The sequence below is a fragment of the Triturus cristatus genome, chromosome 8 (assembly GCF_964204655.1).
Source record: "Triturus cristatus chromosome 8, aTriCri1.1, whole genome shotgun sequence".
Lineage (NCBI taxonomy): Eukaryota > Metazoa > Chordata > Amphibia > Caudata > Salamandridae > Triturus > Triturus cristatus.
In genome coordinates this window covers 1,056,054,496-1,056,081,865 of record NC_140591.1, presented here as the reverse complement: position 1 = coordinate 1,056,081,865, position 27,370 = coordinate 1,056,054,496, and the positions used below count along the sequence as shown (strand labels likewise).

The 27,370-nt window shown below is 40.4% G+C and overlaps 1 protein-coding gene across 2 annotated transcripts in view; it reads left to right on the top strand.

Annotated features, from left to right (window-relative positions):
* LOC146805373 (interleukin-18 receptor 1-like) overlaps positions 1 to 27,370 on the top strand; it is a 682,858-nt gene that overhangs the window by 283,433 nt on the left and 372,055 nt on the right. The window lies entirely within an intron of this gene.

The window sequence follows — 27,370 nt, the reverse complement described above, 5'->3', positions numbered from 1 at the left end:
TTTCATTCAGCAGAGGTACAATTAAAGTGTGGGTTGCCACAGTGGCCCTCTCTTTCTCTCCACCTCTACATACGCCCCTTGGTCAAATCTCTTCAAAACAAGAAAGTCAATGTATTAAACTATGCGGACGACATGCAATTGTTATTTACTATCAATGATAGCCCCACGTCCAGACAGCAGTTTCAAGACACTATGCTGTTTATCCGGACTGGATAAACAGCAACCACCTGAAGCTAAACTCCGATAAGATGGAGATAGTTATCACAAAAAATAAGGTTGATCGCTGGAATCCCTCGTTCTGGCCCAGCGAGATGGGGCCTCCGCCTCTGCCCAAAAAGTCAATAAAAAGCCTCTGTATCATCATTGATGAGGAGTTATCATTCGAGCAGCAGGTTGGTGCAGAGACTCCAGCCAGCGTCTGTCAACTCCGAAGCATAAAGAAGATAAAAACTGTCCTTACTAGGGATGCCTTGATACAAGTCATAATAGCCTTAGTCATGTCTACAACTGACTAAGCCAACAATGTTCAAGGTGTGCTGTACAATATTTAAGGTTTGAATATGAACTGTCCCCCTTTATTATATCCAAAGCTATTAAATATTGCCCTATCAGAAGACTTAGATCCAGTCCCCTACACAATATGGTCATCCCCTCATGCAAAAAAAAAGGACAGGAGGATGTAGGTTCTCTGTCATTGCTTGTCGGGCATGGAATACATTGCCACTGGAACTTATGACCACTACTAACTATGCTAGATTTAGAAAGCTACTGAAGACATGGTTCTTCAAACAAACAGGCCTACCGATAACAATGGATCACTGTGGAATCAGCTACTTAGCATCAACAGACCGTCTAGTAAACCGGCGCTTTAGAAATTTGCAGTAACATAACAAAAACATAACTTTTACATTCATTACACGCATTATTTGAAGAATGGGGCATTTGAGGTGTTGATTTAAAAGGTGTTTGAGCATATTGGTAATAATTGTGTAAACGTAGAAGTTTGTGATATTAATTTCCACATTGTACTTGGTAGAATAAGGATTTCTGGATTTTTATAATGATAAATTCTGCATCCTGGAAATGTTTTATTTCAGAAATACGTATTTTGTAAATTTAGAGTTTGGGGCAGGGCAAGTAACATTCTATGGATTGTGGGGGTGAGTGCCATTCAAAATGCAGTGATTGTGACAAACGTGAGTTTGTTGCTGTTTACAAGCAGTTTCTCATTGTGGATACCTATTCAAATATACTCCAATATGGGTTTGGGCACAAAGATGGTCCCAAAATTGGATAAATCTGTGCAGATCATGTCAAACCCTGGTGTATAGACTCCGTGTACGTAACATTTCATGCACAAATCACTTTTCTTTTTTTACTAGTAACTGTACTGAGCCATATAGGGTTCCAGTACGACGATCGGCCAAACTGGGACAATAGCAATAATAATAAAGGGCTCAAACTGATTGAGGTCAATTGGTATAGAGATTGTGTAGATCATAAACTGTCCTTTATTAGTGTTATTTTGTAATGACATTTCATGGTTTGGTGGGGGCGCAAATGAATTTGTGTTGTGATGTAATGACCTTTTTTATCGAATTTACATCCTGGGATGTAACGATTTTAATTATTCGAACATCAATAAATACATATTTTAAATATCCTATTAAAATATAATCCAATCAATGGCAGCAACAAATACCTTTCAAGTTTAGGGTGGAAGCTAAAATTCCCACCATTGAATAGCATACAGAGGAAGTAGCTTTGTCTGTAAGAAAATCATCCCACATGAAAAACGTTTCCCCTTTTAGAGTGAAAACATTTACGTTAAATGTGCAAATTAGCATTACTCCATTTATGAATGCAGATTATCCACCTACAGGAAAACCTTCATGAGGTCATTTTGTGACGTTGTAGTACGACCAAAGCAGATTTCCAGGTGTATTACTGAGACTCTTAGTAATTTACATAAAAGTTGAAAATCTATCGCATCAGATTAAGTTTATGGAAGTAGATTTCAGAATTAATTTTCAAAACCTGTGTTTTGTGAATCAGGCCCTGATCGATTTGCCCTGAGTACGATCACGTTGTCAGGGTTCCTAGGTCTACAGCGTACCCACTAAATCCCACATGGTTGTGCTATGGTTGCTAATTTTATTATTTGTAGATAATTATTGATTTTGTGCCACAGCTGGCTGGGAGTAATAGCAGGGATCCAAAAATAGATTAAGATCCAACCAGGAGGTGTTGATGGGGTTTCATGGCTTGATAGTTAAATAGTTAAAATGCTTCTATTCTCCCTGAACTGGATCCTTTGATGTTTGTTGGAAGTGCCATGTTCAGATACAAAGTCCAATACACATATGCCACCATATCGAATTAGAAGGAGTACCACGATAAAAGTGCACTTGAAGTTATATAGGAATAAACAAAGTGGGCTTACTCTGTAACCTAGTGGAAAATGGATATACAAGCAAAGACTCTTCAGGAAAGAAAAGCAAAGATGTAATCAGAACAGAAGGAGCTTGACCAAATATCCCAATATAAACTGGCATCATCTGTCATAGAGTTCCCAAGAGCTCAGCACTCCCAGGAGAGCGCAAGGCACCTTCTAAGACATGAGGCATGCTGCAATAAAGTAGAAGGAGAGGCATACATAGAGCCTGAAATTAAACAATGGGCAATTCTTATCTCTCAGTAATCAGCAAATGCCATACAATGGGATTAAGAGTTCTGGAAACAAAGGGAGCAGTCCACAACTCGATTCATGGTGTTTACCATGATTACACAAAGCTTACCAATGCAGAGAGGCGTAAGAATGATTGTTTAAATAAGTTTAATAATACCTTTGCTTGACTTAAGCCCCAGGAGACCTGTTCCGTAGCAGTTTCCTCAGAGGTTTCAAACTCACCACAGTTTTGAAAAGCTTACTATAATACTGGCATCATATAGCAACAGATAATGGCTTGACCTTAGAATCGGATGCAGGGGCCAATTAAATCGAACAGTGAGTCCATCAGAGCAATGAACCTATGAACCTATCAGAAATGGTATGCCCACATAATCAACTTGTGATTGAAGCAACTTACATTGGACGCTGAGTACTAATCTTCCTTTAGAGAGTCTGGAAACGGAGTCTACAAACACATCAAAATGGGAGTAATACTTTGGGTAAAAGTTAAGATTCCACATTGGAAATACTCAAATCGTGCATCCAAATCATCAAATATGTATCCCATAATTCTCCGATAAACAGTGATGGACAAAGCTCTCTAAAAGGTGCATTTTCAGGCCAACCCTATACTATGCTTGCGTTTGTTAGACGATCTGTTGTGTGCACTTTGTATGGTCTGACTCGTAACACCGCTGTTGTCTGTGACATTCAAAAATGGTAGCCTGCAAATGGCTATCGGTGTTTGTCCCACCTTTTACTCACAAGGGGGCATATCAACAACAACCGGCGATAATTATCTCTAAGCGCACTTAGCGCTAGGATAATTATCGCCGGCTAGCGTGAATTTTTATCGCTGAGATAGCGTGCTATTAGCAACGCTTATCTCAATAGCGATAAAAATCCTCACGCTAACAGGCTAACGTGAGATTATCGCTGGAAACCCAGCGATAATCTCACGTTAGCTTGTTGATAGGGACAGACAAACTTAGCCATGATATCCTCCTTCCATAGGATATCATGGCTAAGTCTGAAAAATACCCCACGTAAAAAAGCAGCGTTAACCGCGGTTAGTGCTGCTTTTTTTGTCTCTAACAGGGTTAGCGACATTCTTGATAATAGAAGAAATGTCGCTTAGCGACATTTCTCCTATTATTTTACTCTGGAACGCCCCCTTTGCATCTCATTAGAGATGCAAGGGGAAGCGTAGAAGAAAAGGGTGCTAACATGCAAATTTGCATGTTAGGACCCTGTTGTTGATAGGGCGCTAGTTTTATCTCTCCTTTTTTGGCTTTTAAAGCCAAAAAAGCAGAGATAAAGCCCTTGTTGATATGCCCCATAGTAAGTCCCATGGAGTATTGCCGCGGGAACGAGCAGCGATGCGCATGCTGCTTGCGTGCCTTTATATTGTTGTACCTTCCGGACCGATATTTCCGCCACTCGGCTCCAGTCATTCCTGGACCGGCTATAGTTACAAAAGACCTGATACACCTATTATATCTTGATAACAGTAGGTGTTTAGCAAAGGAGGTCACAACCTGCCACCAGGCATGTTCACTGACTGCCTCTGGATTCCTGGAGGTAGCTGAGACATCCGGTACTATGCTTCCAGTTCGAGATAATTATTTCCGATGGGTTCAGTTTCGATTCTCTGATGCTACCTGCAGGTGGCCAGTGAAACCAAGGCAGAGGAAGGAATCTGAGCTCCACTGAGTTGTGAGGGGCATGGACAGAAGAGAGCTCTGCTGCAGGGGCGGAAACTCACAGCCCACCATCTCTTTCTAAATTCCAGTGCATATTCCCTGCAGCCCTACAAACCCCTAAGTGCTTTGAAGCTATTCATTATATTAAGATGACTGTTTATATTTGCCCCTGCTTTTTATTTCCAGCACGCCATGCGTGCTTTCACTTTCACTATGTGGCCACACATACTACTCTTGGGATGCTGCCCTTGCTTAAGGTCAGGGATAAACAAGGTCAGTGTATATGTGATTGTTAGAAATGGGTTTTCTGGTTGGCTAGGTTTTGCACCTAAACCAGACAGAATCCACCACTCTAGTCAGGATAAGGGGATAGAACATCCAATATAACCCCTGCTCACCCCCTTGGTAGCTTGGCACGAGCAGTCACGCTTATCTCAGAGGCAATGTGTAAAGCATTTGTACATAACACACACTAATACAGGGAAAACACTAGTAAAGTACACCACAGTAATCCACAATACCAATAAAGCAAAAATTGATTTTACATACAGTTCCTTGAAAATCGATAGCTCCGTCTGTGGCTATCACTGCATCATGACCAAATAAATCCAAACAGTTCTGGCTGACCGCGGTGTCTCAGGCCAGCTACAGTGTTGGGAAGACAGACAAAACAGTACCTTTAAAAATGCAGGGCATCGGTGACCTCTTGTTGATCTCCGAAGAGACAGCATCGGCAGGCGTTTGCTCCAGAGGTCAGTGCATGAGCCATCAGGCCCTTGAATTCACACGGCACTGCAGGTCCAACTCTGTGGGTTTAATGTCAGGATCCCCTGCATCGGCAAGTGTCGGGGCTGCGTTTATGTGTGAAGTGCAGCGATGAAGCTTGCAGGGCCCTCAGGTCGGGGTGCAGGCAGTGGCTTGGTAATGGTTGTACGATGGCAGGTCACGGTGCAAGCAGTGTCGTTGTCGAAGCACTGTCATCATAAGACCCAAGGCCGTGGTGTGAGATGGGCCAATGCGTCATGCGGGGCCCACAGGGCACTGTACAGGCAGCAGCGTTGGTTGACCATCTGTAGTCTATTGTGCCGGCGGGCAAAGGCTGCTGTGTGGGATGGGGCGGTGCGTCAAGTAACCTATGAGCGGTACCCTCAAACCACGGTGCAAGCAACGGCGTCGATGTCAGTTTGGTTGACAGTGGCAGTGAGACCAGGGCTGTTTTGCAAAACGAGACGGTGCTCCGTGCTCTCCATGAGTGGTGTCCACAGGTCACAGTGCAGGCAGCGGCATCAGTGTCAGCATTGTGGCATCGTCGGGGATACCAAGATGGCAGTGTGTGCGAAGTGGTGCAAAGTGTGGTGCCCAATTGTCACGGTGCAAGCAGTGGCTCGGTGGCGGCGTCTCACAGGCATCATTGGTGAGACCAGTGTTGTGGTGTGAAGTGCGGCAGTGCCCTCCTTGGTGCATTCAGGTCACAGAGCTGGCAGCAGCATTGTTGACGGCAGAGGGTTACCTTTTTCCTCTGCGGCAGTTGAAACATCCAGTTCCAGAAGCTGGTACCCAGAAGATGTTGAAGTCTTTCATTTCCCTGAGACTTCCAACAGGAGGCAAGCTCTGCATCAAGCCCCTGGAGATACTTTGAATGCAGAAAGAACAGTCCAGTCCTTTCCCTGCCTAAGACAGAAGCAGCAACTGCAAGCCAACCCAGCAAAGCACACTGCAAAGGGGCAGTACTCCTCCTGGCAGCTCTTCCAGCTTTTCTTCCAGGCTGGTTCCTCAGTCTACCAGAAATCTAAAGTTCTGGGGTCTTGGCACCAATATTTATGCCACATTAACCTTTGTTCTCTTGTGGCAAAAGTCTCTCAGCTCAGTCTAAACCAGTTCTGTCCTCTCTGACCAGCTTCCTGGCAGGAGGTGGAGACAGCATTGTGCAAGGGAGTCAGGACCAAGGGAAATTTCCTCTCACCACTCTAAATGCAGACCAGGCCTATTCATCCCAGTTCTAAGTCACCCAAGAAAGGCAGGAAACACCTCAACCCATCCCCCCAGTGGCTGTCTGCAGTGAATGCACATCACCAGCCCCTATCACTCCAAAACCATTCAGTCAATACACAAACCAGCAGAGGTACATAGAAGGGCTAAGCAAGATAATTCCCACTTACTAAAAGAGGTATTTTCAAACATATAATATAAAAATCATCTTTACTAAAAGATGCATTCTTAAATCCTGAGTGCAGGCATACTAAACTCCACTTCTCTATATTGTACCAATAGGAAGTTATACTTGAAAGATGTTATACATTAGCCCCCATTCTATCCTATAGGACAGATAGCCTTTCAATAGTAAAAAACAAAATACACTGTATTTCATAATCAGGACATGTCACACACTCCACTACATGTCCTACCTTTCACATATACTGCACCCTTCCCATGGGGGTACACTGGGCCTACCTGAGGGGTGCCTCAATTAGGAAAAGGGAAGGTTATGGTCTGGCAAGTGGGTGCACTTGCCAGGTTGACATGACAGGTAAAAACTGAACACAGGCAGTGACAGGGCTGAGATACCTTTACAGGTCTACTCCTCTGGGTGGCACAATCAGTGCTTCAAGCCCACTAGTAGCATTTAATTTACAGGCCCTGGTATACCTTCTGAGGTACTTATCAGGAAATCAAATAAGCCAAACATGGAAACACCAATTCATAAACACAATTTACATGGAGAGCATATGCACTTTAGCACTGAATAGAAAGTGCCCAGAGTCCTAAAACCAACGAAAACAGGGTAAAAACAGGTGGGCAAAAAGCAAAAAGTCTGGGAGTGAACCCGCTGAAAAAGCCAAGTCTAACAGTTATGATCGCATTTGTCCCGCATTCATTGTAGCATGGACCTTCTTCCAAGTCCCGCTAGCTACAGCGCAGAATGGTTGAAGCTCAACTTTTAGCACTCTTTAACTAGAAGCTAGCTTCAGCTATGCCCACAGCTTATGTATTTAAGCATGGGTTAACAATAAATACACCGGAGGACCAATGCCGAGACCCTGCCCATACCCATTACCATTTCCCAGGCATAGCAACCAGTACAGTCCGAGCCGTAGGAGCAGCAATGCCAGCACTACCATGCTATTATCAATTTTAGAAACCGTGCTCCTTCTTATTGTTTTGCAGTTTTGTATAGCGCAAACACGACCCTAAGGTATTGACGCACTTTACATGAGCACAAGTTACATTACACAAGGATATGTTCATTTTTCCATAGGTGCTCAAAAAAACTTTTTTGCTTTTTTGCACTCAAATATTTATTTTGCCCTTCATTCCTCTTTCTCCTCCTTTCTACTTTCTTCTGTCCATCCTTCCTTCCTTTCCTCTTCCCCCTCATCCTTTCCCCATCCCTTCTTCAACTTCCCTCATCTAGCCTTTCCTTTCTTTCTCTATCTAACTGCTCTGCGCCCTCCACACCTCATTTCCCTTTCATCCATCCTTTCTCTTTCTCCGTCTGGCTACTCTTTGCCCTCCACACCTCTCTTGTATATCCTTTCCTTTCTTTCTCCATCTAGTTGCCCTGCGCCCTCCATACCCCTTTTCTTCCCTTGGTGTCCTTATCTCCCCGTTCAAGCCACATTCTGTGACATCTCATTGAATGACTACCCGGCGGTGGCCCTCATGAGTGGGAAGCGTTCTTGTCTTGGTGGGGCCCTCTGCACCCCTGCTGGAGACCATTCTGCTGCCAAAGAAGCCCCCAGAACATCGATCTCCTCAAAGAGGCTCTTGGAGTTCTCAGCCCCCAGGAGATGTGATAATAGAACCATTTGCCAGACACACATGCTTTACACGACCCTCTATACATTCACCTCCCACAGTGGACACCTGGGAATCTAACACCACAAACTGTCTTTTCAGTTTATTTTGGTTCTCTTCCTGCGAAACTACAAAGAGCTTTTATCATGACCGATCAATAAAAAAAAAAGTTGAAAAAGTGAGCATGTTCCGAGACAAGTGTGTACCCAATAGTCCCACCGGGTTCATCGCGTCTGACCCTGGGCTGTTGTCCATTTATTTCATTACTGTGTTTTGTGTGAAAATGTATCTTTCAAAACGCTACACAAATGTCCGCTCAGATTTTAGAACCTCAGCCGTACGACACGTTAATAAATGGTGTTAGCCGAGGCATGTAAACTGCACTTTTATGTAGTCATCGTTTGGCATAAGACTTCCTTCTCCTGCAATAAAATGTCATTTTTTTATAACGCGCTTTATACTGAAATACTGGCATTTCTAAGAACTGTGAATTACCATGTGAAACTGTTGTGCACTTCAATGTGTTAGAGTGTGGCACTACCATCAGAGCTGACGACTTGGGAGCTGGGGAATCAGGTTTGAGTCTCGGCGCTGGGTCAACATCCTGTGACTCTGGGCAAATCACTTAATCTCCCCGTGCCTACCACAAAGTGTCCTTGTGTAACATAACTGGTGCTCATGTAAAGCGCTCTGATACCTTTGCGCTATATGAAACTGCAAAAAATAAAAATAAAAAATGGCCCTCAATTTACCAACCGCTAAAGGTGATCAGCTGATCTGGCCTAAGCTTTGAATTTGTTACAACCGGATCATTGAGGATGCCAGCAGTGAGTGTTTAAATCACTAACCCATTGTGCTAGGCGAAGGGGTGCATATGGTTATAAAGAAGTATAAAACATGACTAACTCTGAAAAATGCAAGACCGATTGCATTGCAAGTGCTTGTTATACTTGAGGTCAAATGTTGGAAAACAGTGGCCCCTTCCAGCATCAAGACCACCGCATTTATTTGAGGTAAACGGCGGTAGTTGTCAATTACAATGCTAAACTTTGGAACTCTGGCTAGGAAAACAGGGAAGACCCATTCAGATGATTCTATTTCTTCATTTATGTTTTTTGAAGCCGTAATATGTAGTGATGGGTTTTGAGAAAATAAAACCTGGTCAGATTAAGTCCTTCATAAATTTTACTAACAGTGTGTTGTGGAAATAACGTGCAAATCCACAAAAAACATGGGGACATGCGTTGGGCATGCGTGCACTAATGCGTGGACTAATGCATGAAAGACTAGGCCACATTTGCACTCCACTTTTAAAATAAAACAAAATAATGCCACTCCTCCAAATTAATGCGCTTGTTAGGAATATAATGTGGGATAGTGCAATGGTGGTTGGTAAACAGTGAGAAATATATTTTCATGAAATTAATAATGTCTGTGTTTCGTTCATTGTAGTAAAGCAAACATGGGCCTACATCTTTGCATGTCAGTCGAGGGTTAAAGAAAATAAATTTGAATAAATAAGCTGAAAATCGAACTCTGAGAGAGAATGGAGAAGGCAAAGGCTGATAACCTTCAAGGATTATTGTGAGTCTGTCAAGTAACGGAAGGATGGCCATGAGATCAAGTGTAAATGTACAAACGTCTTCCACAAAAACTGCAGAGGCGAACAATGAAAATGGAGAGACTTGCAACATGTTACTTTTTGGAGGAAACGTGTATTCATGAGACGTGGCTAACATAATACAAAATGTGTAAAACAAAGAAATCAGTGAAAATTATGAACATGACTATGGTGGTGTGATAGAACACCCCCTAAATTAGCCAATGAGAGACTGAGTTTCTGAAAATGTTTCAACAAATGTGGGTTGGACATGTACGATTTTTAAGGTATAATTGAGGTGTCCTGGGAGGTGTAGGAGGGCGATGCTTTGGCAGAAACTGTAGGGAAGCTGGAGTGAGGCTGAGTCGGTGTTTGCCCAGAGCTAGAGGGAGATCGTCGCTGTAGTCGGTTTGCTGATAGAGGCCTACCTATTTCCTGCTCTTGACCTGAATGCCGTATTCTGATCAATTCTTTGCTCTCCAAATCTTTACACGGGTAACCCCCGCTATTCCTTTGGCCAGAGGGGTGGTTTTCCTCAGATTTCCATAGGTTAGTATAGCTAATTATTCATAATTTGCATAATCATTTGCAAATGTATTTTGGTCTCTGAAACTACTGTCTCTCCGCTTATCCACTCCTTCATTTGCATATGTTCATTTGATATGAGTTTGACACTATTTGCATTGAAAATGTTCTCTCTCTCTGTGATTGATTCTTTGTTTTCCTTGTAAACCTGTACTTGATCAGCATTTTTACCTTCACATTATTTTGCGATAAACATTGTTAACCTTACATAGAGTTTGTGATTATTTAGTAGTATAGATAGATGGATAGATAGATAGATAGATAGATAGATAGATAGATAGATAGATAGATAGATAGATAGATAGATAGATAGATAGATAGATAGATAGATAGATAGTATTAATTATTGCCATCAACTTCTCAACTATAGGTCCATCAACCAGAGGAAAGAATTTGAACTACAGGTTCAGTTATGTATTTAGTGTGTTAAATATGAGCCTGTATTATGAACAACTGATTTGTTTTTAACCTTGATAAACTTATACCAGCACAACAGGGATTTATTTTAAATTGGGTGAATGAGTATGGGCCTGTGTTTGTTGTATTGGCTGATTATCGATCCCTGATTGGTGCTGGATCAGTTTTTGGTAGCAAAGGATGATTATTTATTGATTCGTTTGGTAATAATTATTGATTATTGATTATTTGTTTCTTAAAGTTAGTGCTTTGTTCTATTTTATCTAGAAGTGCGGGTACGGAGTTACCTGAGATCCCGGGATAATATTATTTTAGCCTGAAGAGGCACAAGAATAGTGTGGATTAGGTATCGCACTACAGAAGTACTTTGTCTGTTGTCATAATACTGAATGATGAAAGGCTATTGGTGTTATATCATGGACTATTCGTTTGAGAGTAGATTTTGCTTGAAATAGTGAAGGGTCCACTTCCGAAACTCTGTTCTTACATCCCCAAAGGAGTATTAAGACCTCTTTCCATGAGAAAGTCCTTTTCCGAAACTTTGGCTAGTATCCCTAGAGGAGTACCAAGTACTCCTGTAGCTTGTTTGTGTGTAGAATAGCGCTGGTCATTATTTTACTTGAAGTGAAAGAATCTTTCTTTTTGAAGTGGAGACTATCTCTTCATTTAGAAGAACAGACAAGGTAGCATTGTTTAATGTTGTTTTCTAACAAATTTAGTTAAGAAAAACTGAGAAATATATTGCTGTATTATTTTGTAAAGGGAGGGTCAGTAGTTGGAGTGGTAACGATGCCACAAAATACCTCGCTGGCATAGGCCAGACAGCGGGTGCTTAGAGAGCTGTGATTGGTCGGTTGGTGTAAGTCGCACTGGTATTGGTCGAGGTACTGTTTTTGTAGAAGTATTTGGATTGGTCGGTTGGTTTGAGTCTTGCTGGTATTGAATGACTGTTAGCAAATAGGATAAGCAGCAGTATGAAGACTTTGTTGTTTGTTTACTGAATTTTATTTTAGCCTGAACAGTCAGAACAATGAAGCTGATTAATAAGATAAAGGCTTTCTTTGAAAAGGACAAACCAATAGTAACTAGAGAGGGAATTCCTATTCCACCTCCAAGAACGCCTGCTTTTTTTATGATGTTGGAACGTGGTTACCCTACGTGTACTTGGTTAGAGAATTGGGTGCGATACACGGAAGATGATGGTGTCTCAGCATTTTCAGAGTATGGTATATTTAATGTAAAGGATTCTCCAGAATCTGAGAGGACGAATGAACTCTCTCAAACCAAGTGCTTGAGGAATTGGAATATGAGGCGTACGAGCGCGAGAAATATACGGGTGGAAAAAGATATAGAAATATAATGTCTAGATATCCTTTTGAAAAACGGGCTGATAAAATGAAAAGATGAAGGAGAGCTGTGCTAGCGGATGGTTTGTATCAAGTTTAAGTTGCTGAAGAAGCAACTGGAGACAAACGTAAAGAGAAAAAGAAAAATGTATAGATATCAGTATTACATTTTGACCCGAGTGAATCTGATGACGAGTTGATAGATAACATCTTGATTAAGAGACCTCCACCATATCAGGAAAACGCAAGTGAAACTGTTCCAAATGCACCATTAATGGGAACCCCATATATTCCGCAGGTTTCACAAGTCCAGGTAGTTGCTATGGTGGTGTAAGAAAGTGAAATGGACATGTTGAGAAAGGCAGGGAAAATTTGACTCAGAAAATGAATCAATTGAGTCTGAATCCAGAAGCATTAACAGTGTCAGTAACGATTGGTCCTCTAGTTCCATTGTATGTAGAAAAACAGAATATATTGAGAGTACCTGCATTGACAGTCCCGATGAATAGTGACAGGAATAAGGTGGTAACGATAACTGATCAGGCTGGACAAGCTGAAACAAGTACGTCATTGATTGATCTTCCAGTTTGTGAGTTGATAACTGAAACCCCTAAGAGAGGTGTGCAAATGGATCCGAGGAGAATAGTGCGGAATGTCACTCCAGTGTCAGGGAGTTCGATGGGTGAGTCGCAAGATGAATTAGATGATTGGATAAGGGGGATGGATACGCCAAAACCTCAACCACAGAGTATAGATGTGAGTAAACCGAGTGGATTTGGAAGAAATTATTATTGGTACGATAAGTCCAGACAGATTGAGTACTTACCGTGATAAAGAGTTATTATTCTTATGTAAAAATATTACTTGGGAAGCAAGAAATCTTCATGAGAAATTGACAGAGGCTGCTTGTGAATATGGAGTAGACATAGAGAAGTCAAGGATGTTACAGAAAACATATAGATTGGATTTGTCTGAAAAGGATTTAAAGAGTTTGAATGCGTCTGGCAAAAGATTTCAAATAAAGGAATTGAAAGCATCTTGAAGAAATGGGGAAATGTAGAATGGTGGAAAGGTAGATGGGCGAAAAAGAAAGAAGAAATGATTGCCAACACAAATGCGTCTTTATTTCCATTAAGAGAGTCAGGACAGGCTGAAATGGTGTGTCTGATGAGAGAAGTTCCAGGTGGTGAATATGTTCATGTTCCTTGGACAAGACAGGATATATTATCCTTCATTAATGACTTTCCTATATTGAGGGAAAACCGGTTGAGTGGTACAAACACAAGTAGAGAGGTTTGTGAAGGTTTCAAAGGTTTTGTTAATACATTTAGATAGATTGTTTGAGATTGTTGTTCCAGATGATTTATGGACTGAGTGTAAGATTGCTGTTGATTGGCCTAAAGAAGAATATTCTAGAGGTGCGAAAACGGGTGCACATCCAGATGAGGTTATGAAAAAATACAATCAGGTAATCACATACCTGAAAGGTAAACATTCCCCAAAGGAAACCGATGGGGTTAAAATCAACAGGACAACACAAGAACCAAAAGAGTCGGTACATGCCTACTATGAGAGGTTGTTCCAAGTGTTCAAACAGTACAGTAGGTTTGAGAATATCGGAGACAAAGATATGGGACATTTTGTGTATAGTTTTGTGTTTGGATTGAAGCCAGAAATTAGTAACATGATTCAGCAACACTTGATTTGGAGTGATGATATTGAGTCGAGACACAAAAAGTTAAAAGAGAAAATCATGTGGGCACAGGTGAAAGTGGCAGGACAGCAAGAAGGAAACAGTGGTTCTTAGACAAATTATCAGATGAAAGGTCAGAATCAGAATGGTCAAGTATCCAGTGGTGGTAAAGTTAGAGGTGAAATGAATAAAGATGAATTGAAAAAGAAATATCCTTGTCATGCGTGCAAAAAGATTGGACATTGGAAGAGTGTAGATATGTTCCGAAGAATAGTGGGATGAATCAAAATTTAAATTCACAGATGCAGAATGAAGTGGTTGTGAATCAACAAAAGAAACAGCATCAGCAGGTAGTTACTCCACAATTACAGGTGCCACAAGCTCCTATGCCAAATATTATGAATGCTCAAGTGCAGAGATACAGTGCGAACACTGGGTTTCACGCAGGTGAACAAGTTGGTAAGAATCAAAATGTGCAAATGGTTTCGCAATTAACCGTGGGCGTAGTTCGCGAAGTAGCGCTACGCATAGCTACGCAAAGAGCACTTCGCACTACGCGATCTACGTGTAGCCCTTCGCGAAGTGTGTAGTACCCTGTTCGCACTGTGCAAGATGCCGTTTTCAATGATTGCACAGTGCGGACAAGCATCCGGCACTGTGCAATCATTGCAAACGGCATCTTGCACAGTGCGAGCTGAAGTTTTCTGTCACTCGAGTAGAATTTTACTAGAGCGGCAGCTTTCTCAACGCGGACTGGTAGTTTCTCATCGCGAGCGGTCGCAAGCATACGCGATAACTCGCAATGAGAAACCTAACCTCCCCGCGTTGAGAATCTCGCCAAGAGGTTTATTTTCCACGCTCGAGATTGGCAACTTGATGTTGCTGATCGCGAATGAGGAAAAAGTCTAACCGGGATGTCATTTTGCTTGCTCGCGGTCGCCAACTTGACGTTGAGCACCGCAAGCAAGCAAAAAATGACCGCTGCACTATGCTATGATACGCTACGCGTGTTTGCACTGTGCTACGTGCAATTCGCGTAGTGCGAAGGAGCGCAAACTTCGCAAACCACGCGAGCGTAGCGTTGTGCTTTGCCCAGGGTTATTTGCAATACTTGTTACAGTGCAATGAGAGTGATTCAGACTCATCTCAATGACGGTGACTGAGGGGGAAGGAAGAGTGCGTGCTTGGCGCATCTCTAGAGCTAGATCAGTCAGGTCCATTTGTTGATGGAAAAGTGGAAGGTCATAATATTTCATTCCTTGTGGACACTGGTGCTATCTGTTCTACTGTGAGAGCAGCAAAAATTACAAACCTACCCCTCTCAAGAGAAACTATCCAAGTCATAGGAGTCTCCAATAAGCATATCAAAACCCCAATCACAAAGCCAATAGAAGTTCATTATGGAAGATTCAAAGACATGCATTAGTTCGTGGTATGTGATACGAGTCTGGTGAATCTTTTAGGGAGAGATCTGCTTTGCAAGATGAACTGCACCATCTATTGTACACCAGATGGTATCACTTTTGAAACACCAGATGAGGATGTTAAATTTTAAATGATGATACCAAAGCAAGGGACAGAAGTGGATGAGTTGTTTTCACTTCTCACTGAGGAACATTTGCCTGCAGAGTTGAGAAATACAGTAAGGTCTGATGTATGGGATTTTACTGGAAAAGAGAATGGTCTGATGAAGGGTGTGGATCCTATTCAGATTGCGGTGAAACCGGGTGCAACATATATAAAAACACCTCAGTACAATATGAGTCCTGAAATAACAGCAGAAGTTATTCCTGTGATTGACCAAATAATGGAGCATGGTATTTTATGAGAAATACTAAGCAGTCCATGTAATTCACCTATTATGGGAATTAAAAAGCAAAGAGGAAAATTTAGAATAGTACAAGATTTACGCAAAATTAATAAGACTGTGGTACCCTGTTGTCCAATAGTGCCAAATCCAGCAGTGATTCTTTATCAAATTCCCAGTGATGCAGAATGGTACACAGTAATTCATCTGTGTCAAGCATTTTCTCGGTTCCTTTACATCCGGATAGCCAGTATTTATTTGCTTTCTGGTTCAGAGACCATTTTTTGGCATGGTGCCGAGTTCCTCAAGGGTACACAGAAAGTCCTTCAACTTTTTGACAGATACAATTGACTTACTGAACCATTTGGCAGAAGGTGGGCACAAAGTGTCAACAGCAAAATTACAGTTTTGTAAACAGGAGGTTCAATATTTAGGACACAAGATAAAAATGGGAGTCAGGAAGGTGACACCAGAACGGATCAGTTAATTCAACAAATGAGCGCTCCTAACACTCTGAAAGAAGTTTGGATTACCTTGGGAATGGTTGAATACTGCAGACAGTGGATCAGTGGCTTTTTACTGATTGCAAAACCTCTACAGAGGTTGACACAGAAAGACGTGACTGATCCGATTGAGTTGGACGATGAAGGTATGAAAGCTTTTATTGAATTATGAGACAGTCTTTGTCGGGCACCTGCATTAGGGATGCCAGATTATACAAAGGATTTTGAATTGTACTGCTGCGAGAGAGCTGGGTGTGCACTTTCAGTTTTAACTCAAAGACATGGAATGGCACGAAGTCCAGTGGCATATTTTTCTGCTTTTTGGATTCAGTGGCTGCAGCGTTATCAGGCAGTTTGAAAGCAGTTGCTGCTACTTGTGTGAGTCTCGAACAGAGTGAAGCGATTGTGATGGAACATCCAGCCAAAGTATATGTGCTACACTCAGTTGAGATTCAATTAACAAGAACATGAACACAGCACATGAGCTATAGTCAAGTGACTAGGTATGAAAGAGTAATCTTGGGTGCTTAGAATGTGACTGTGGTAAGATCCGCAACAATAAATCCGGCAACAAAGTTACCTAGTCCATTTTGTGAAGAAGTGAAAGATAAAGCAGATCATGATTGTTTGGATGTGACAGAATTGTGCACGAAACCAAGGCCAGACATTAAGGATTGAGGATAGAAGTTGTCCTAAAGGCTAGGGCAGTTGACCTCGAATCTGGGGAACTGGGTTCGAGTCTCGGCAATGACACGGAACATCCTGTGATTCTGGGCAAATCACTTAATCTCCCTGTGCCTAACAAAAATGAATGTGTCCTCATGTAATGCAACTGGTGCTATATAAAGCGCTCTGATACCCGATTCGGGTCAAGTTCACGCTATATAAAACTCTGTAAAAAAAAAAAAGGATACACCGCTCGAGGAATCAGATAGTGTGATGTTTGTTGATGGATCATGTCTGAGAAATGAAAGTGGTGTATCGAGTTCTGCCTATTCAGTGTGCATGGTAGCTACAGTTCTAGAAGCATCCTGTCTAAAAGGGGTAAACTCTGCACAAATTGCTGAACTAATAGCTCTGATTAGAGCATGTAAAATTGACTGAAATCAGAGAGTAACCATATTTATTGACAGTCAATATGGTTTTGAGGTGGTCCACGATTTTGGTCAGTTATGGATGCAAAGCTGATTTCTGGCTTCTTGAGGTTCTCTGATCAGGAACAGTAAAAATGTAAAAGATTTATTGGATGCTTTGCAATTGTCCAAAAAGATTGTGGTGGTCAAATGTTCTGCACATAAGTCAGAAAATGATTATGTGATGAACGGTAACAGATACCCTGATCAGGTAGCATTTATCTGTGCACAAAATTCAATTGCAATAAACAGAGGGGTGGAAAAGAAAAATACTAATTGTCACTTGATGTTTCCTCTTTAGAAACTTTGGATGAAATTAGGCAGTTGCAAGAAGAGGCAGGAGATGAAGAGAAAGAACTTTGGATAACACCAGGCTGCAAAAAAAGAGCAGAGGATGAAGTATGGGTGTACACAGATGGAAGACCAGTCATGCCAGACTGTGTACTTTCTCAGGTGACAAGGGTATACCATGGAATTGCACATGTTGGAAGGGATGCAATGATCAGGCTCTTCAAGCAGTCATGGTATAACCCTAAGTTCAGTGTCATTGCAGAGAGTCTATGCCAGAGGTGTGCTATATGTCAGCAGCAAAATCCAGGTAGAAAGACAGTTGTTAGTTGGGGATGAATTGGAAAGGCAGCAGGACCATTTACAAAGCTTCAGCTCGAGTTTATCGAGCTTCCCCCATGTATTGGACTAAAATATGTGCTAGTTGTTGTTTGTTTGTTTTCTTGTTGGGTAGAGGCCTTTCCAGCAAGAAGGAATGACAGTCTTACGGTTGCAAAATTGCTTTCGAGAGAATTAATACCAAGGTTGGGCTTTCCAGTCACTTTAGAAACAGATAGGGGATCACATTTTAACAATGAGATAATTTAAATGATTTGTGCAGCATTACAAATTGAGCAAAAGCTGCATTACACCTATCCACCAGAAGCATCTGGAGTGGTCGAGCAAATCAATGGCACTATAAAGTCTAGACTGGGAAAGGTGTGTGCATCCACAACACTGAAATGGCCTGACGCTTTACCTCTGGTATTGATGAGTCTTAGAAGCATTCAGATAAAAAGACTGGACTGAGTCCTCATGAAGTCCTAATGGGAAGAACAGTGAGACAAGCGATTGTACCAGCAAACAAACTGAGGAGTATTTCTGATGAGCTAGTGCTTCATTGTTGCAAAGAATTGGCTGATCTGGTGCATTCTGTGTCTCATCAGGTTGGAGAAATTGCAACCACAACACAGCCGCATCAAGCACATGATCTGTGTCCAGGAGAGTGGGTTCTTGTCAAGAAACACGTGAGGAAGTGGTGTTTAGAACCCAGATGGCATGGACCATATCAGAATATTTTGGTGACAAAGACAGCAGTGAAGTGTGGAGGCTTGCCAAATTTAATACATACAAGACGTACAACAAGAGTCTCAAGTCCACTTGAAAAAGAAGGTGAGCAGCAACTTTCAATGGAAATAAGAAACCAGAAGCTGCAGCTTGTGAAGCTAAAGAATCTAAAGTGACAGGTTCTGACAAGCAAGTGGATGATGAACAACCTAGCACAAGTCAAGTAGAGTGGGCACCGGCTACTGGGTCTTGTAAGACTGTTGTTGAGCAAGAAGAAGAGAAAGTTACAGAAAATAAAGAGCAAGTACAACAAAGAAAAGGGCTAAATAAAAGAACTTGTGAACTAGAAAAAGAAGGTGAAGATCCGATTCAAGCAAAGAGAGCAAAAAATGCTGACAATTGGCCAAGTGGAGTGAAAAGACTGAAATGCACTTTTGAAAGGAGAAAACCAGATCAAATAAATGAAGTTTCAAGCCAAACTGAACAAGAAGAATCAGAGGAAGATTTAGTGCAAAGAACAAAGAGAATAAGAATTCTGAGCAAGAAATACACAGCTCCAGAATGGAGATATGTGATTTTGGTAGAAATTGCAAGCACAGATCAAATAAAAAGAGAAGTTGGTTCTGGTACTGAACAAATTAACAAGAGCAAATTGAAACCGCCTTAAAAAGAACTGTGGAAAGGTAAGGTGCAACAACTTCAGTCAAAATAAATTTAAAGATCCGGAAATTTGAAAAAGAGGGGGGTAAAGAAGAAAGCCATGAGGTGTAGGATACACTATTTTCTGGGGGTTTTTGAACAAGTTTGTCAAAATCTTTAGAGAGTTTTTAGAATTTTTTCTTGGAGTTTTCCTAGATTTCTTTAGTTTTTTTATAGTATACAAAATGGCAGGAGATATAGTGACTGGGCATCAAAAACCTAGTCTAAAAAGTGGATGTATTAAAGTTTGCTTATGTAGAGTCCTACTACTAATGTTGAGGTGGTTAATATGGACTGTCATTGTCCCTGTTCCAATGGTGACTAATAATAAAATTAACACTAATAATGTGATAAGTGAGAGGGTGAATTCAGTTACTAAAGAAACACCTATTACTAAATCAGAAGAGATAGATGAAAGTATGTATCATCATGATAAAACGATGAATGATTTCTTGTTAAATGTTTTTACAAAATTATTGTATGAGTATAATGAGACAATGAATGTGAAAGATTGTTATGTTTGCATGCAATCACCTTCGTCTGTCTCAGAGGGGGTGACTTACCATCACTTACCTTTAACATATGGTGTGTCATGCAGTGTACTAACCAGTTTTGCTTTACTTGACGGGGAAGTTAAAATATTATTATTCAAACATAGATTTAGTGTTTTCAAAAATTCCAATTAGAAAATATATGAATAAAGTGTATAGTAATAGAAATGCTGGATACGTGGGAGAATTGTTTCATATTACTTAGACACTAGATATAGTATATTCTCATAGACATAATCTTACCTGTAGTTTATGGGATGAAGACAAAGATTTTATTAACATGGAGAAGACAAGATTTCCAAAGAAAAGCTGCTGAAAAGAAGTCACATGTACCACCATGCGCTTTCAGAGAGGGAAATTATAAAAAAGGTGAGACTTACGCTGCAATGTCTCTGGATTGGTATCAGAAAGGGAAACTTTGTTTGCATAGACTAAAAAAGGACTATAATAATTATTTCATTGGTACTAGTGAATGTGAACATACCTTTTTAATAATTAGTGGATGGGGATTGAAGGGTGCAACTGATCCTTTTTTTCCAGGAGTTTAATAAGTGTGCGGTAAGAATGTTTACTATAGGTTGCCTGTACATTGGTATGGTAGTTGTTATTTTGGAATCGTATTTTCCAAGGTGTATCACATTGATAGAAACAATAAAATCAATGAAATAAAGCATTGACTAAGACCACGTTTTTCATAAATAATTGGTGATATTTTTGGTGCACTGATACCTTCAGTTGGAGTTGTTCTTATTTCGCATAAAATTCAAAAATTGTCCACAGTGTTTGATAGTTTATCAGCAGATACTGCTTGTGAGTTCTTGATGATTGATACTAAAATGGTTGCAATTAGATCAATGGTTTTGCAAAATCGACTTGCCCTTGATATTTTATTGGCAAAAGAGGGCAGAATCTGTGGCATGTTGAAAATACAACATTGCTGTACTTATATCCCTGATAAAAGTAAAAGTCTTGAGGGGTATATTGAGAACATTACAGAACTACATGACGATTTGATCCTATTTCACTAGCTGTAGTGACATTATCAATAATAATGGCATATAAATGTTGCAAGTGTAGATGTGGAAAGAAGGAGATGACAGAGTCAGAGAATAAACGTAGAGCAAGAAAGAGAAAAAGAGAGGAGATAGAACTAGAAGATATGAGAGGAAATTATTATGAAATAATAAAGAACTTAAATATGAAAATAGCAAAACGGGAAATTAGTACAGCCCTTTAGATAAAAATAAAAGTAGCAATTAGTATGATGGTTATTTTTGCGATGGCTAAAAAATGCCATCAAAAGGGGAAATTGAGGGAGCAGGGTTTTGAGAAAATAAAACCTGCTCGGATTAAGTCCTCCGTAAAATTTACTAACTGTGTGCTGTGGAAATATCGTGCAAAAACACTAAAAACATGGGGAAATGCTTTGCGCATGCGTGCACTAATTCGTGGACTAATGCATGAAAGACTAGGCTGCATTTGCGTTCTACATTTGGAATAAAACAAAATAATGCCGCTCGTCCACATTAATGCACTTGCTAGGAATATAACGTGGGATAGTGCAATGGCAGTTGGCAAACAGTGAGAAATATATTTAATACAATTCATAATGTTTGTGTTTCATTCATTGTAGTAAAGCAAACATAGGCCTACATCTTTGCATGTCAGTTGAGGGTTAAATTTCTTCCGCAGAAACTGCAAAGGCAAAAATCAAAATGTAGAGACTTGCAACATGTTACTTGTTGGAGTAAACGTGTATTCATGAGATGTGGCTAACGTAATGCGAAATGTGTAAAACAAAGAATGCAGTGAAAATTATGAACGTGATTATGGTGGTGTGCCAATGAGAGACTAAGTTTCTAAAAAAAATTCAAAAAATGTGGGTTGGACATGTAAGTTTTTAGGGTATAATTGAGGTGTCCTGGGGGGTGTAGGAATGCAATGCTATGGCGGAAACCGTAGGGAAGCTGGAGTGAGACTGAGTAAGTGTTTGCCCAGAGCTAGAGGGAGATCTTCGCTGTCCGTCGGTTTGCTGATGAAGCCCTACCTTTTTCCTGCTCCTGACCTGAATTCCGTATCCTGAGAAATTCTTTGTTCTCAAAATCTTTACACTGGGAACCAGCGCTTTCCCATTGGCCAGAGGTGTGGTTTTCCTCAGATTACCTTAGGTTAGTATAGCTAATGATTCATAATTTGCATAATCATTTGTAAATGTATTTTTGTCTCTGAAACTACTGTCTCTCCGCCTATCCACTCCTTTATTTGCATATGTTCATTTGATGTGAGCTTGATATGAGTTTGACACTATTTGCATTGATAATGTTCTCTCTCTCTGTGATTGACTCTTTGTTTGCCCTGTAAACCTGTACATGATGAGCATTTTTACCTTCACATTATTTTGCGATAAACATTGTTAACCTTACAAAGAGTTTGTGATTTTTTAGTAGAATAGATAGATAGATAGATAGATAGATAGATAGATAGATAGATAGATAGATAGATAGATAGATAGATAGATAGATAGATAGATAGATAGATAGATAGATAGATAGGATTAATTATTGCCATCAACTTCTCAACTATAGCGCCATCGACCTGAGGAAAGTATTTCAAATACAGTTTCAGTTTTGTATTTAGTGTGTTAGAAAGTAGCCTGTATTATGAACAACTAATTTGTTTTCAAACTTGATATACTTACACCAGCACAACAGGGATTTATTTTAAATTGGGTGAATGAGTATGGACCTGTGTTTGTGTTATTTGCTGATTATCAATCCTTAATTGGCACCGGATCAGTAGCATAGAATGCAGCTAGTTTCTGACACCAATAGGTGCGCCCCATAGATTCTGCTTATCAGGAATGGTGAGGTTTTAGGCTGTCATGCAGAAACTATTGCAACTTCCCATGACTGTCACGGAAGGATCTGGGAATGTGTTAATATTTGATGTTTGTTTTATCTGCGTCCCTCACAATCATGACTTGTAGAAGTTTGGTCTATGACATCCCACACACAAACCTCTTCATCAATCAATCGATCAGTATTTTGCATTTAGGTTGAGGCTGCAAAAAGTGTTTATTAAAAATCCGTGATCACAAAAACAGGACAGAGATGTAGAAAGATCTACAACGTTGGCTATCTAAGGATTCACATTCTTTTCGTCTTCATTGTAAGCCTTGGCAACATGTCCTTTCCCGATGCATATTTTACAACTTGTGTAACTTTTGTGTAAGTTAAGCTTTTTGGGGGTTTTCACAAACTATGAGTTTAATTTTAATGAAAGCAATTTTATGACTGTGGCGACTGTGCAGTCAAGCGGAAAACTCTGCACATAAAAAGATAGAAAAAGCCTATCTTTTTATGTGCGAAGTCTCCACAGTCGTAAACCTATTATTAGTAAAATTAAACTCTTATTTTGTGAATACCAAAAAAATAGTAAATTTGAAAAAAAGTGTACATTTACCTTTGTGAATCATGGCCTATATTCCTGATTTGTAAAGGCAAACACACACTTTTTAGTAAGATTGATATTCACAAACTACGAGTTCAATTTTACCACTAGTAATTTTATGACTGCAGAAACTCAGCATTCGTGGAGGAGACTCATCAGTCATAATATTACTAGTCCTTACTTCAGAGTGTATGTTTACATTTGTGAAACAGGCCCTTACCTAATTAAGAGAGTGCCTAGTTAAAAAACAATATGGAAAGTACTTCCATTAAACATGGAGTCATTTTTTCGACTTTTGTTGACTTCTGATTTTGGCAATTTGTTACTAACACTACCAGTTTCTCAGAAGTTTTTCCGACAATTTTCACTCACTGTCATAACCCAAGATGCTGACTGTTTAGTCAATTTGGCAATTGTGATGACTTTGTCTGAAGTAAGGTTCCACATAACCCAATAATGTTCCCGGATTTTTTTTACTGTTTGTTTTGAAAATTAACTGCTCCCTGAGCATACCATCAATAGTTGCATGAAGTTACTGAGTGTGTAAGACCTCTCTTGGCAAAAAATATTTATCAAAGGTCTACCTTTTTGCTGATATGTTTGAACATTGTACCTATAAATAGAAAAGCTAATGCACAGACTAAAGTATATTTTTAATCCATTGAGAGCCTCCTCAAATTCCTTAATGCTTCACTTTGCAACAAATAGGTCAACTCTGGATAGTTGTCTTAAAATATCTTAGTATTCATATGCAAGACAATTGGACCTGCAGTTTGTACTATGTTTAGCTTGTGCCCATCAAGGACTTTATAATAAGCAACAGCTATGTGTTCCTGTCACAGTTTTGAATAATGTCGGACTATGTTTGCATGGTGTGAAGAAAAACTTGTTGAGGGAACCTTTAAATTTACTTTACAGAGCACGCTTTAGAGGTGTGTGTCTCATCGAATTGATAAGAAATAATTATTCTGTCACAGGTTTAAGCAAAAACTACTTCATAGACTAAAAAGAGTTTAATTTGAAATATTTATGACCTGTATATTGGTTGTGAATAATTGAGTTGTTGGTGGGAGGGGGTGAAACCCCACTCAAGTAACAACCATAATCCTGGTCAGAGTGAACCACAATAAGCCACTAAATGAATCTGAGCTCAACCCTCAGGAAGCAGGGCACAAAAGCAGTCAGGCCTTCATGCAGCACACAAACAGCAATAAAGTGAAAACATATAAGCAAAATCTCACACCAATTTAGAAAAATAGAGCAAAATGTACTTAACTATTTGGCACCAAATTGACAAAAATCTATTCAGTAGAACCAGAAATATACTATTATAAAGAATTAAAGTAAGTATAGCACCTAAAAGCACAAAGCGCCACTCGCGGTTATGTGGTTTTCTGAGACAGGATGAAAGTCCCAAGTTCAGGTTAGTCCAGCTAAAAAAGTTACCTTCAAAAGGATAGTGTGAAGAGTCCAGCTCGTAGTGGAGGAGGCCGCGATGAGAAGGGGGAGCTTTGCGGATGGTCATTGCTGTAGTGCGACACGCAAGATGCATGTTGTGGATGGTCATCGCTGTAGGGTGAAGATCCTGTCTGGTGTCGTGGACGTTCGTTGCTGGAGATTCGCATTAGGTGTTACAGTGGACTGTGTATGCTGTAGCACAAAGTGCAGATCTCACATTGCCGGTCGTCACTGGGATTTGCTGTAGCGCGAAAAGTGGTATCCAGCAGAGCTTTGAATTGGTCATCAGGCGGCAAGATCTTGGCACGAATGGGCCCGTTAGTGGTCCTGAAGGGACCAACATTTTTGTATTTCTCCTTTTCTTCAAGGAGGAACTCAACTGATGCCACACCACATGTGTCTGTAATTGCCTGCCTCCCTGCCCTAGTCCCATTCTGTCTGGGGGCGCAATAGGCTAGTCCGAAGTCCTTGTGTGTGGGCTGCAGCAGCTCCATTGAATTGCAATTGTGCTAGTTGACAACTCCAAAACTCTCATCCTGCCAGAGATGGCCCATTCTGCCAGCACTCAGACCCTCTATTGTGTGGCTGTCTAGGAGTAATACACAAAGACCCACTACACCTATTCATGTGACCTAGGAACAGCCTGCAGGCACTGAATGGTCAGGACAAGAAAATGCAAACTTTCAAAAAATGTCATTTTCAGAATTGTGACTTAAAATGTGACTTTACCATTAGTGAGAGTTTTAAAATACAATTTATCAGATACCAAACATTATATTCTCACCTGCTCCCACATATATTTTCAACGATTGTGTTCACATCACCATGCAATTGTTCATACAAAAGTGCCCATTTACATCTTTTTTATTAATCTGTCTGTCACATTGTTTTAAATATTTTTTTATTAGTATGATGACCAACTGCAGGTTAAGTAACAAACATTGCAATTATGTTGTTGAACAATCATAAAATACACCTGTACATTCTTTGATGGGATTCCCGTGTAGGTGTTGAGCATAATAAACATTGTTCAGTCTTGAAATATTTCTGCATTTAAACTGTTGCATTAGCATTAGGAATCACAATTGGAAAATATAATATGTAATAACATATATAACAGTTTAAGCTAAGCAATTAAATGAGTGTGAGCACCTGAGATATCCACAGGGAGAGTTGGCTGGTGGTGGTAGGGGAATGTGTTACCTGGGAGAAAGTTGTTGTTTGCATACAGCCTCTCTATACAGGAGAACGATACAGGGTGGGAGGAAAGCGGGAGCGGCCTGTCTGTAGGGCCTTGTATGACCTTGCTTTTAAGGATACATTTGCGGGGGCGTTACAGGATTTGGCTTCCACTGTCTCCAAGTATCTCTGCCAATTTGGGGGTTAGACGGGGTAGGGCACCCTGACATAGCATTACATAATGCTTCTTGCTCAGCAATTATGCGAGTGTGTAAATCGGATAGCCACAATTTAATAGATGGGGCAACAGCTGACTTCCAGCTCATGGCTATCCTGTGCTTAGCTAAGGCCAATGCTAGATTAATAGATTTCTTGACAGGTTTATGTGCAGCAGAACTGGACGTGATTCCTAGTAGGTAATGTAGGCCATCCTTTCTGACTGGGGATCCTCAGGTCTCAGAGAGAATCTGTTGCAATACTTGTTTCATCATGAAGATGGTATTTTCAAGATTTGAATTTCCTAAAATGCAACAAATGTTCCACTTGAACACTGTTTTGTTTTTGATCATGGTTACATTCCTCAGATCAATGCTGTCAAGTACCCAACAACCAGTTCACATTGAGTTGACAAGCAATGTGTTTTCCATTCCAATCAGGATTTTACAGTCAGTCTAATGCTTCAAATGCATCACAGAGGAATGCCACTGTGTAATGACCTTCATTGTGTGCACCTCAAGGGACCATTTTATTTGGTGTACTTTCTTGCACTCCACTCGACTGCTCTCACACACAACCAGCATTCTCTTACTGAAACTTCCAGCATTCCTGAAATATAGCCCTCGCAAGCTACTCACTTCTCTTACTTTGTGTGCGTGGTGCAGTCCCTTTGCCTACGAGTGCCACCAAATAGAAGTATTTATTTTTAAAATTACAATTAGGATAGTTACTAAAAACCTCTGTGTAGCTTACTATCTTTCCCCTGAAATCAGAATAGTGTAAATATAATGCCTGATGGCCCTGCAGAGCTGGCAATCCTGGCCACTTTCTGAAAATTCAGTTCTTTCTATCAAGGCATGTTACCATGTCTTCTAGGCATGCTGGTCATCAAAGTGAAGTTTATTTCAAGAAAAAGATGTAAAATATCAAGGCTGATCTGAAAATGTAATGTAGAGACACCCCGGTCACATCTAACAGAATTCCATTTCACACCAATGCAAAATCTCTGCTTAATATAGATGTGTTCATGAATAGAACTTGAGAGAGAGAATCAATGTGATGGCCAAAAATCACACTTTAGAACCCAGACCTGAGTGCAAAAGATAGTTTGCACCCAAATCAGGACTCACGGGACTCACAGGACCATGAAAATGAGGTCCCAAGATGAGAAAATGGATCTGATCATCTAACAGAAGGCTTGCAGCTGCTAACAGCTTCTTGTATAAATA